This window comes from Berghia stephanieae, chromosome 1, assembly GCF_034508935.2.
Source record: "Berghia stephanieae isolate SIO BIC M18660-M18661 chromosome 1, UCSD_Bste_1.3, whole genome shotgun sequence".
Lineage (NCBI taxonomy): Eukaryota > Metazoa > Mollusca > Gastropoda > Nudibranchia > Aeolidiidae > Berghia > Berghia stephanieae.
This window is the reverse complement of record NC_088360.1, coordinates 45607106-45618124: the sequence shown is the minus strand read 5'-3', so window position 1 is coordinate 45618124 and position 11019 is coordinate 45607106. Positions and strand designations below refer to the sequence as shown.

The following is an 11019-nucleotide window of genomic DNA, read 5'->3' as shown; positions in this document are numbered from 1 at the left end:
AATTATTGGTGAACTATGCGAATAACCAAAATTTATGCATTATGACATTTAGTGCACCATGAAAATGAAATGAGCACCAATGATAAAAACAGAGGAAATCCAGCTGGATGCACCTTTTTGACAGACTTCTTATAAAAAAACAAAACTACTTGCAAAAATAGGCAAAGATTCAATGTAATACGGCAATGACGGGAGAAATAATGACAGTAGCATCCGATCTAAATTTACACCATGAAATTGACATGGCTGCTTCCGTATTTTGTTTGACAAAGGCGTTCATAGGTCCGGAGAATTACACTAGTCTTCTCGAGATACCGGCATTAATTTTTATAACTATTTCTTGTAGGCAATAAGTGAAGTACGTTCCGAAAAAATTATGCTGAGCGTCATTATACGCATTATATTTATTGTAAGACTATAAGATTAAGCAGAATGAAATTAAAACAGATCATCGCAAAAATCAACCTTGCTCCATTGGGCATCGAACCTCAGATCTGATTAGTTGGTCATTCGTGTTGCCATTACATCAGAGATAATCCAATAATTAAAATGCATTTTCATAAAGAATAAGCAACGACATTAAAGAATGAAAAAATGGAAAGATGGAAAGTAGGTCAAGTAAAGGCCGACAAAAGATAATATGCCAGAGAGAGTACAAATTGATTCAAATGCCTTTGCGAAGGGATATATTTTTTTATAACGACCATTTTTTAAGCCCTAACCGTGCAGTAACATATAAATAGATGCATAATAACCCGTTAATTGTTGAATAAAAGCCCAATCTAGGTAGCTTCCAGAACTGTTCGATAACTATTACACATTTAACTAATGATTGTCCAGAGGTTCCGTCCTATGAGATTTCATGAAGAGACCTTCTCAAAATATATTTGATACCGTATGCCAAAAATTATGTACATTAAATTGCATTGTTTTATAGACCCCAAGGCAAGATTGGTGGCAATGGATGTTGGTGTTGTTAAGGAGATGACGAAAGACGCAAATTCAGCGACGGAGATCAAATAATGTTACAGTTCCAGACCTAGCCCTAAGGTGATTCGACAAGGAAGAGTCAAGCCAATTACATTCGTTCTCGTTACCAAAGTCACCGTTAGACAACATCCCATACAAATACAATCCAGTTATTCGTAGACCTCCGAGTAACTTTTATGTATGAGGTTCAATACTAAAAAAGCCAGTGCACTTCGACCGGTAGAAGTACGTTTCTCAGTATCTCACAAGAATAATGACCACAATGACAGTGGAAAGAAAGGCTGACTGTGGACTCACTTGGTTTCAGAATGTCGAAGCATCATTTGGAATCCCGAGTCCTAAAATATATCACCACAATTACTTCATCCCCAATTCTACCTCCATCGTCACAATCCTTACCAACACCAGCCCCCACAACCATCTCCCTCATAAGCGATTTCATTATCAGTGTTCAGTAATATATAAATAGATGCATATAAAATCCCTAAATTGGTGAATAAAAGCCGAATCTACGTAGCTTCCAGAACTGTTTAATACTATTTTAAATCACATTTAACTGATAATTGTCCAGAGATTCCGTCCTATTAGATTTCATGAAAAGAGACTCTCAAAATTGTATTTGATACCGAATGCCAAAAATGTAGTGTATTAAATCATATTGGGTTTTATTGTGAAAAAAGTTGCACCAACAATCGTATAGCTGAAATTCTTTACAAGTGACTGTGGGGATGTTGAAGATGTCAGGCATGACTGTGCCATTATTGAAGCAGTATTCGGGAACATGATTAGATAGATTGCAACGGTAAGGAACGAGATGACGTCTTGTCGGTATTGATATGGATGTGTGATAAGTGGGAAAACACTCGGGTAGAATCATTGATGCGGAGATAGGGGTGAAGAGGTTAAGATGTCAGTCATGACTTTCGCAATGTTGAAGCAGTGTTATTGTGACTCTTAAAATTTGTCATTTTAACTACAATCGGTTTAAATAAAACTTAAATTATTAGCAGAAATTCTTGTGAAAATGATACACATAGGACGATCACAATGAGATGAAGCTTGACACAACACAAAAGGACATAGGTAGATTTAGGTGTAACCACCTGCGAGACGTTTGGCTCACAAGTGGCTTAGAAAAAGAAAGACAATAGAAGAATAGGAAACGATAGAGCAGAAATCTATCTGTGTCCGACTTACAACCAGTTACCCGAGGTAACGAAACGGCCTGGAAAAATCCAATTAATCTCATTTCAGGACACAGACAGAAATCCGCAAAGAAAGGGACAAGCGGGATAGAAAACAGACCCTACCAGCAGCCCCTCCAACCGCCCGCAAGCTGATGGTGATTGGTGAATGATGAATAATATTGATGTCGAGGATAAATGTGGGAAAGTATTGTTGAATTATTGGTGAACTATGCGAATAACCAAAATTTATGCATTATGACATTTAGTGCACCATTGAAAATGAAATGAGCACCAATGATAAAAACAGAGGAAATCCAGCTGGATGCACCTTTTTGACAGACTTCTTATAAAAAAAAACAAAACTACTTGCAAAAATAGGCAACGATTCAATGTAATACGGCAATGACGGGAGAAATAATGACAGTAGCATCCGATCTAAATTTACAGCATGAAATTGACATGGCTGATTCCGTATTTTGTTTGCCAAAGGCGTTCATAGGTCCGGAGAATTACAGTCTTCTCGAGATACCGGCATTAATTTTTATAACTATTTCTTGTAGGCAATCAGTGAACTATAATCCGAAAAAACTATGCTGAGCGTCATTATACGCTTTATAGGTATTCTAAGACTTTGCACCACTGGCATCGAACCTCAGAACTCCTGATTAGTTCGTCAGTCGTGTTACCATTACACCAGAGATAATCCAATAATTGAAATGCTTTTTCACAAAGAATAAACAAGGAGATTAAAGAGTGAAACAATGGAAAGATGGAAAGTATGTGAAGAAAAGGCCGACTAATGAAAAGATCCCAAAGAGAGTACGAAGTGATTCTAACGAGTCGAGGATAAAAGTAGGAAAGTATTGATGAATTATTGGTCAATTACGCAACAACTATTTTATTACAAAATCTTTGAACCAAGTAATAAAATCTAAATTCCATCTCTATAGCCTAAAACGTGTATTTAATATTAAATTATTTAATTGATAGGCAAACAGAAGTTGATTAAGTGGAAATGTAATAATATTTTCTTTTAAAATTGATGTCTCTGATACAAGCATTCATTAAGGTTGATCGTTGGTTGCCTTTCTTCAACACGCTCATTTTCTCCTACTTTTTCTTTAGATCACATCATTATGAACCCCTTGTGAAGTCAATGCTTAATATATGTACCACAGTAAACTTTTAAACCATTAACACGAAGCGAAATCTTAAGACTTCACACACACAAAAATAACTTAAAATTCCAACATGCGATGTCCATTAAACGATAACCCACAAAATAAGAATAGACGAATGCAATGAATGATCTTTCTTGTTCATTTCTCAAGAGAAACGATGGCGACGTTTCTGTCACCTGCTTAGGAGAGGTAAGGAAATACAGTCAAATGATGTCAAGAACGCAAATCAAAAAAAATTGAACAGGTTAAACAAAGGAAGATTACAAAGGCAATTCACATTGAATTAAACAGAGATTTCATAAAATAGATTTATTTACTGTAAGATCTGCGACAGAAGACCAGTTACATCTTGGGGGATCTCAGAGGATGAAAGAGGTGACTGATGCGTCCCATTTGCAGGAAAAGGAGACGAAATGTACCAATTTGAATAAAGCTAGACAGATATTGAAATATATGGAAAACCAACGAATTAAAATATAACAAGATGCCCAAAACAAACCCAATTTGTAACCTTGGAGTATGAAAAAAATAAATATCGAATTATCTATTTTTATAACCCTAGCTTGTGCTTAATAATGCAACTATTTTTATATTTTTATCTGGGTTTTTGTCTCACATTTCTACTTAAAGTGTCTTTGTTTTCGAAACTAAGCAGCAATGTTCAGTGTTTACACGGGGTTGTGTTTCATTTCAAGGGGTATGAAATGCTTAAGTTTGTAGTTATAGTGAATGACGCATAATTAATATTGATGAATATCGAGGTGAAAATTCAAGAGAAAAATAGAAATGTCCTATCAAAAAAGGTTTTAAAATATCAATGTTGCCTTGTGATTGCTGTATGAAGGTCATTCCACAAACGCAATGGCTTCCAAAAACAAAAGGAAACACGAAAAAACAACTAGTTGTAAAGAAGATTTAACTTGAGATACAAGTTATAAAATGTTGATGTCCCTACAATATAGCTGACATTGAATTTGACATAACCGGATGACCATTGGATTTTTCTTAAGACAAATCTCCAACTTCAGTTTTCTAATTTTTTTCCACTTACTGACAGCTTTTTTCACTTATTTTTCTTTCAATATTCTTTCAATTTTCACTCATTTTATATTTCATTTATTTATTCATTCATTTATCTATTTCTGCAATTTTGTGTTTCATTATTGGTTTATTTATAATCTATTCATATCTATGTATTCCCTATCATTTCAATTATTTCGTGATTTTCTCCCCTTAATGTTTTATGTTTTTGTTTTTAAGGGTTTTACGGCGCTTGCAACACATTAAGGTCATATCAGCGCCAGTAAAAAGGAAGAAAATGGGATAGTAAAAAGTTCTAGAACTACAATTAAAAAGCACAAAAGAAAAGGTAAGACAAAGGGGAATTGGTTCAAATAGGCAACAGATGTAGATTCCAAGAGCACACCGCCAAAGTACTTAGTTTGAGATCACCTAAAAGTCTCATCCAGACACAAGCACAGGTCCCAACTAAAAGGAATACACTCAAATGTTTACCAATCATATAATATAATATGTGAACTAAACATAATACAATGCATAACAGAGAGATGATTTACAAGGAAAAAAATATCATCTCCCAAAACTATAACTATACATTCGACTGTTTCCCTCCCAGCCAAGGAACTCCGGCAAGGATCAGGACAAAACTATGTAATCTCATTCCAAGATAATGACAGGAAACAATTGGAAAACGGGTATGGGGGATAGAAGACACAGCATGTACCTCCCTGCCCACTATGGGAGGTCAGGATCCCCACCCAGTCCCCTTAATGAAAACTGTAAATAGATGTCTATATTGAGTATGAAGCCAATAGCAAAACAAGCATGTGAATTATGATATGTAAAAGGATTTTTAAAGAGAAAAAAAAAATGAGATACAATTAAATCGAAACTAGATAAATCGGTGTTTAAACTAAAAAAAAGGTTAAAATGTCGATAAATGCATTAATCCTGAATTTAAAGAAACTTCTATTACTTCAACTATATTAACTACAACTATACAAATATTTCAACTACTACCCCTACCACTACTACCACGACACCACCACCATAATTACTACTATTATCACCAATATCATCTACATTAACATTATCAGCATAATTAATTTTTATGATTTTCCGCATCATCTTCATCATGTTTATTATTATTACAATCATCATTATCATAAAGTTTTTGTTTTGTTTCAACTGCGCTTGCAAGACATTTGTTCATAATGAGAATGAGAATGGTAGGTGAGTGTCTGTTCATGTTATTATCATATACGTTGAATACTAAATGACAATTGCTATTATGACAATAATCTTATTTATTATTATATTAAGCGCCAAAGATCAAGACAGGACTAGATGAAATGGAGAACAGAAATAGAAAGGAAGGAGTAATTTCCTCTGTCGGTTTTCAGAATGAGAATCACAATGGCTTTGTTCAGATCAAAGATGATTTACGAGAAATAGGTGCATGGTACCAGCAACCATCCTTAATCGTGTTCTAGATGCCCACCCCTAATATTCCATCACCCTGTGTGTACAAATGTACTCAAGTATATTGAGATAGTAAGAAACTGCAATAGTTTTGTCTCGCATCACACTGCAAGGGGGATGGTTAGTGAAAAAAACAAATCTAAAAAATCTGAACAAAGCCACTTCTCATTTTTGACAAAAACAGACAGATGGTAGGTATAATGTAGCCCTGGTTTCTACATCCCAGCCATGTCTAGACTGGGCGTAAGCCACATGGGCATAATAATCAATATCATTATAATACTTATCAAATTTATCTTTCCATAAGGTTACATTATTATTAAACCAAATTCCCACTTCATAGGAATAATCCTTACCGTCATTGCTTGAGGTAAGTTTCATCTAGCATTGATGATTTATGGGAGAAAAATAGACTTTCATCTATGGTTTGTTGATAACACGAGTAAAAAGCAATAAATCTTGTTACAGGAGAGCAGATAATTTGACACATAAAAATCCTACAGATTATGATAGGTAACCACCATAAAGACGATCTCACCATACTTGAAAGCGGATTGCAACAATAAATTCAGATGCAAGACGAGAGATGACTTGGTCGCTTCTCGACAAATTTACTTGTTCGCTTCTTGACAAATTTACTTGTTCGCTTCTTGACAAATTTTCATTTACATGATTTCTTGAAATGATGCATTGTAAAAATGAAGATCTGCAATGAGGAGGAAAATGGTAAAGTAACATGAGGACGACAAAGAAATGGAAGGTATTCATTATCTATATTCATATTTATAAGTGCACGGGTCAGAATAGAGCCATTGTAAAATTCTCATTTTGAACACAAAATACCAACCCGACATGAACGACATATTTACATTTTCACGAAAAATTAATTTTAAAAGCATTTAAATGTAACAATGCAATTTACAATGAATAAAATATCTCCCGGCTCCGACTCCCCCCCCCCCCCCCCCGATTTAAATAAATAGATTAAGACCAAATGCCGGATTCTACTGTATACGTTTTTGAAATACGGCCGGATGATAAATGTAACCCGAGGATTATTAAGAAATTGAGCTTCTAGACAAAGTAGAGTAGAATAAGTATACATTCTCTTTTGGTGAGAAAAAAAATGAGCTTTTTTATATAGCGCATTCTCCACTAAACATGCTCAAAGCGCTTTACAAGTAGAACAAGATATGACGTCTGTTAGGCGATATTACATTTTTTTCCGACATGGAAGACAACGCTGCTAACGGCTAGGTACTAATTTTACACCCTTTAATTTAACACACTATCATCGCCGAATCAATTGTTGAAATTATATGCAATATATTAAAGTTATGCATTTATCAATTCTCTTGTATAAAATCATTTCTCATTTTTGTATGTTTTAAAGATTTTTTCGACGCTTGCGACATGTTGGGTAGTATCAATGCCAACAAATAAGATGTAAATTAAATAATTTTTAAAAAATAAGTAGGTACAATTTAAAAAAAATCAAGACAGGAAATTGGTTCAAATGAACAGATGTAGGCTTTAAGTTCATTCCAATTATGGAAATAGTTTGAAATCATCTAAACGCCTCTTCCAACACCAACGAAGGACTCCACTGAGAGGAAAACTTTCAAATGTTAACAAGATATGTTCAAAAGAAAAACAAAAATATAATTAACAGTGCATGGAAGAAATATCACCTACCAGATCTAACGGTATACATTTGACTGTTTCTCTGTTACAAAACCAAGTAATTCTATTCCAAGAAAAAGATGGAAAGCAACTCCGAAAACATAGGGGGATAGAAGACAGCAAATGACCCCCTGCCCACCATGGGAGGTCAAAAGACTCCACCCAGATTCTCATTTTTATTTGCCAAGATCTGCTTTACTCTGAAAAACCACTTAAAAATTTGACAAGAAAGCTCGGTCTTCAAACATCCGTCACTTCAATCGATCGATAATTGTAGGACGAGTTTTCTTGCCAAAATCTTAACTCCCCCCCCCCCCCCCATAAAAAGTAGACAGACTACAAAATAATCGTTTGAACTCCGACAACTAATAGTGGACACATTCATTTATTGTATAGTTGTGGCCTGTCGCCTCTGAATGGTATCTGATTTACCACGACATAAAACCGTTTGGACGCGATGAGTCGTAAATGCAAACCTGCCTACATGAAAATTTTAAAATTTAATGTTTTTAGGAGATAGCAATAGTAGGCGCCATATTTACCATTATGGATCAACATTTTACCATCACAAGAATTAAATAACACTTCATAATCTAAATTATGCCGTCTGGCATGTTTCATTTTTAAAAAAGTTTTAATGACTTAGATGCTTATGATGTTCTGAAATTGAAGCCAAGAAATCGTAATTCGATAGTTTTTGTAGTAGTAGTAGACAGGTCTGCAAATGTCAATGTTGTAGACTTACCAATTTGATTTATGACCCTCCGTTAGACAGTCGGGCTGTTTTGTCTTGAACAGATGATATGAACATGTACATCATTGTCGTTATACTTTACTTTTCTTGATAGATGCATTTTTAAACTGTCCCCCTTTTCTGTGATGGCAAAAGAACAGCGCTACTGGTAGGGTTTTTGCAAGAGTACTGTAAAAATAAATTGGACAACTTGAAAATGACTGACCCTACTTCTATTTTTGTATTTCTTTAAGAGAATGTCCACACAAATAAGATTTCAATTGTCTAAAACCGTTGTCTTACGTTGATTTGTCTATACCACCACCACCACCACCACCACCATCATCATCACATCATCACATCATCATCATCATCATCATCATCATCATCATCATCATCATCATCATCATCATCATCATCATCATCATCATCATCATCATCATCATCATCATCATCATCATCATCATCATCATCATCATCATCATCATCATCATCATCATCATCATCATCATCATCATCATCATATCATCATCATCATCATCATCATCATCATCATCATCATCATCATCATCATCATCATCATCATCATCATCATCATCATCATCATCATCATCATCATCATCATCATCATCATCATCATCATCATCATCATCATCATCATCACCCCATCAGCATCACCACCATCAGCATCACCACCATCAGCATCACCACCATCAGCATCACCACCATCATAGTCGTAACAATTTCATAGCATAGAAAATGATACACAATTTTATCTTATGCTTTTTATATTGTGATATAAATCCATTCTAGTTTTTTCCCACCTAAACCGATTGTCCAGACCGGTCATACTCTGAAAAAGAACTTTGACCAGAAAACTCGTCCTTCAAATACCGATCATTTCAATCCATCGATATTTTGAAGAACAAGTTTTCTGGTAATTTTTTTCCAGAACACGACAGGACAGGTCATTAGGATCTCATGGCTATGAAGGAATATTATTTATATTAGAATGTACATCTGAGTAAGGAGATAAGATCTGTTCCGTCTTCACTACTATGCAGAGCATATTTTTAAGAAGGCATTGATTTGTAGCTTTGATGTCAATCATAAAAGGATATGCGATTCCATTGATTTTTTAAATACATAGAATACCTCCTGCTCAGAAAAAAAATATATCCAGAATATCCACATAAATCAAAACGGGATCATTTATGAACAAAGACAAAGTACGTAGATCCACTCCGTCTTTATCTGATTCATTTTTTATAGTTTCAACATAATCTCTAATGATGGAATTTTTGAAAATCAAAATTGTTGAAAAACAAATTATGACGTGCCAGGTGTTGTAATTCAGATATTGTCCAAGACGTGTTTAACTACTATTTTCTTTAGACAAAGTTATTCATTGACAATGCCGATTTGAAATACGACAAAATATTCTTACCTGCGTGATGTTTTCCTCTTTTTTGGTGATGGTCAAATTGATATGGCTCTCAAGATCACATGTTTAGTGGTTATGAAAGCATTACTGATGAAGTTGGGGGAGGATGTAGTATAAAATTCTGACCTGTTTGAGACAAAAACAATATTTAATATATATTCTAAGTAAAGCCATCATAATATAGATACTTAAAAAAACTTTGGCCTTTATATTGTGCAATATTCACTAAACATACTCAAAGCACTTTACAATGGATCCCAAGCCGACAGCGGCACTTAACATGTAGGACGAGACATCCCGCCTGTTGTGTGATATTGCATTTTTTTCTGAGAAAGACACCGGTGTGAACGGTCATGTGCTCATTTTGCATCCGCGTATGGTAAGAGAATGTGAACAAAGAGCCTTTTTCAAGGACTTAACTATGCGCCACTCATGGCTGGATCCGAATTCAGGACCTAGCGATCCGATGGCAAGCGTCATATCACAAGACCACATAGCCGCGTTTATTAACGTTTGAGATCAGTTTTTTAAACACATACAATAATCAATGGGGAAGGACTGTGGTTTTTATCCTCTCAACCCAACTCGAGATAACAGATGACAATATTTGCGGCAGGACTTTCTTAGTTTCACAGCACTTTTATTTATGTCACTAAATCTTTTAGAGATTATGGAATTTAAGTTGCAATGCCCAATGGATATAGTAGACGCCTAAAGTGGTGTGATTTTTCTAACTTCAAAAACTATTTTCTGACTCGGTTGTTTATGACGCCATTATTACTTACTGTGTTTCCATTCAGTTTATATATTGCAAGTGATGGCAAACATGTTTCATCAGGTTATAGTATCTCTAGTTAAGGTCTGTGAAACTACGGAAGTCCTCCGCCTGTATGTGGAATTTCAGCCTTGATTTTAAATTTGTGTAGCCTACTTATTTTTGATCATGAGTATATCGGTATCCATCAAAAATGAAAAGTGAAATAGTTTAAACAACTAAATCAAGCAAGAGCAATTAATCTGCTTTAGGCCTATTCAATTCAAGACACCGTGAAGTCGCCTAAAAAGGATCTCAATACAGACATTCTAGTCTTTCAGAGTCATGAGGTGGGTTGAGTAACCTATTTGGATAGGCCAGCAGTCTATCACAAATTATTTTCCGGCTGATCTATCAGACTCAGCTATCAAACCACTGCCGTGTAATTCAGAAGAAAAAAACAAAACAAAAACCTACCGTAGCTGCATCCTGGACGGATGTTAAGCGAAGTCTCTAATCTAAGCTATCGAAACCTTAAAAGAATA

At 34.9% G+C, this 11019-nt stretch overlaps 1 long non-coding RNA gene across 1 annotated transcript in view; it reads right to left on the bottom strand.

Annotated features, from left to right (window-relative positions):
• Window positions 1-5706: 5706 nt before the first annotated feature.
• Window positions 5707-11019, bottom strand: part of LOC144964039 (uncharacterized) — a 5925-nt gene continuing 612 nt past the window's right edge. Inside the window, exons 2-4 of the long non-coding RNA XR_013643737.1 lie at window positions 9724-9846; window positions 8289-8465; window positions 5707-6566 (exon numbers count right to left, since the gene is read on the bottom strand). This is a non-coding gene — a long non-coding RNA (uncharacterized LOC144964039). The remainder of the gene's footprint in view (window positions 6567-8288; window positions 8466-9723; window positions 9847-11019) is intronic.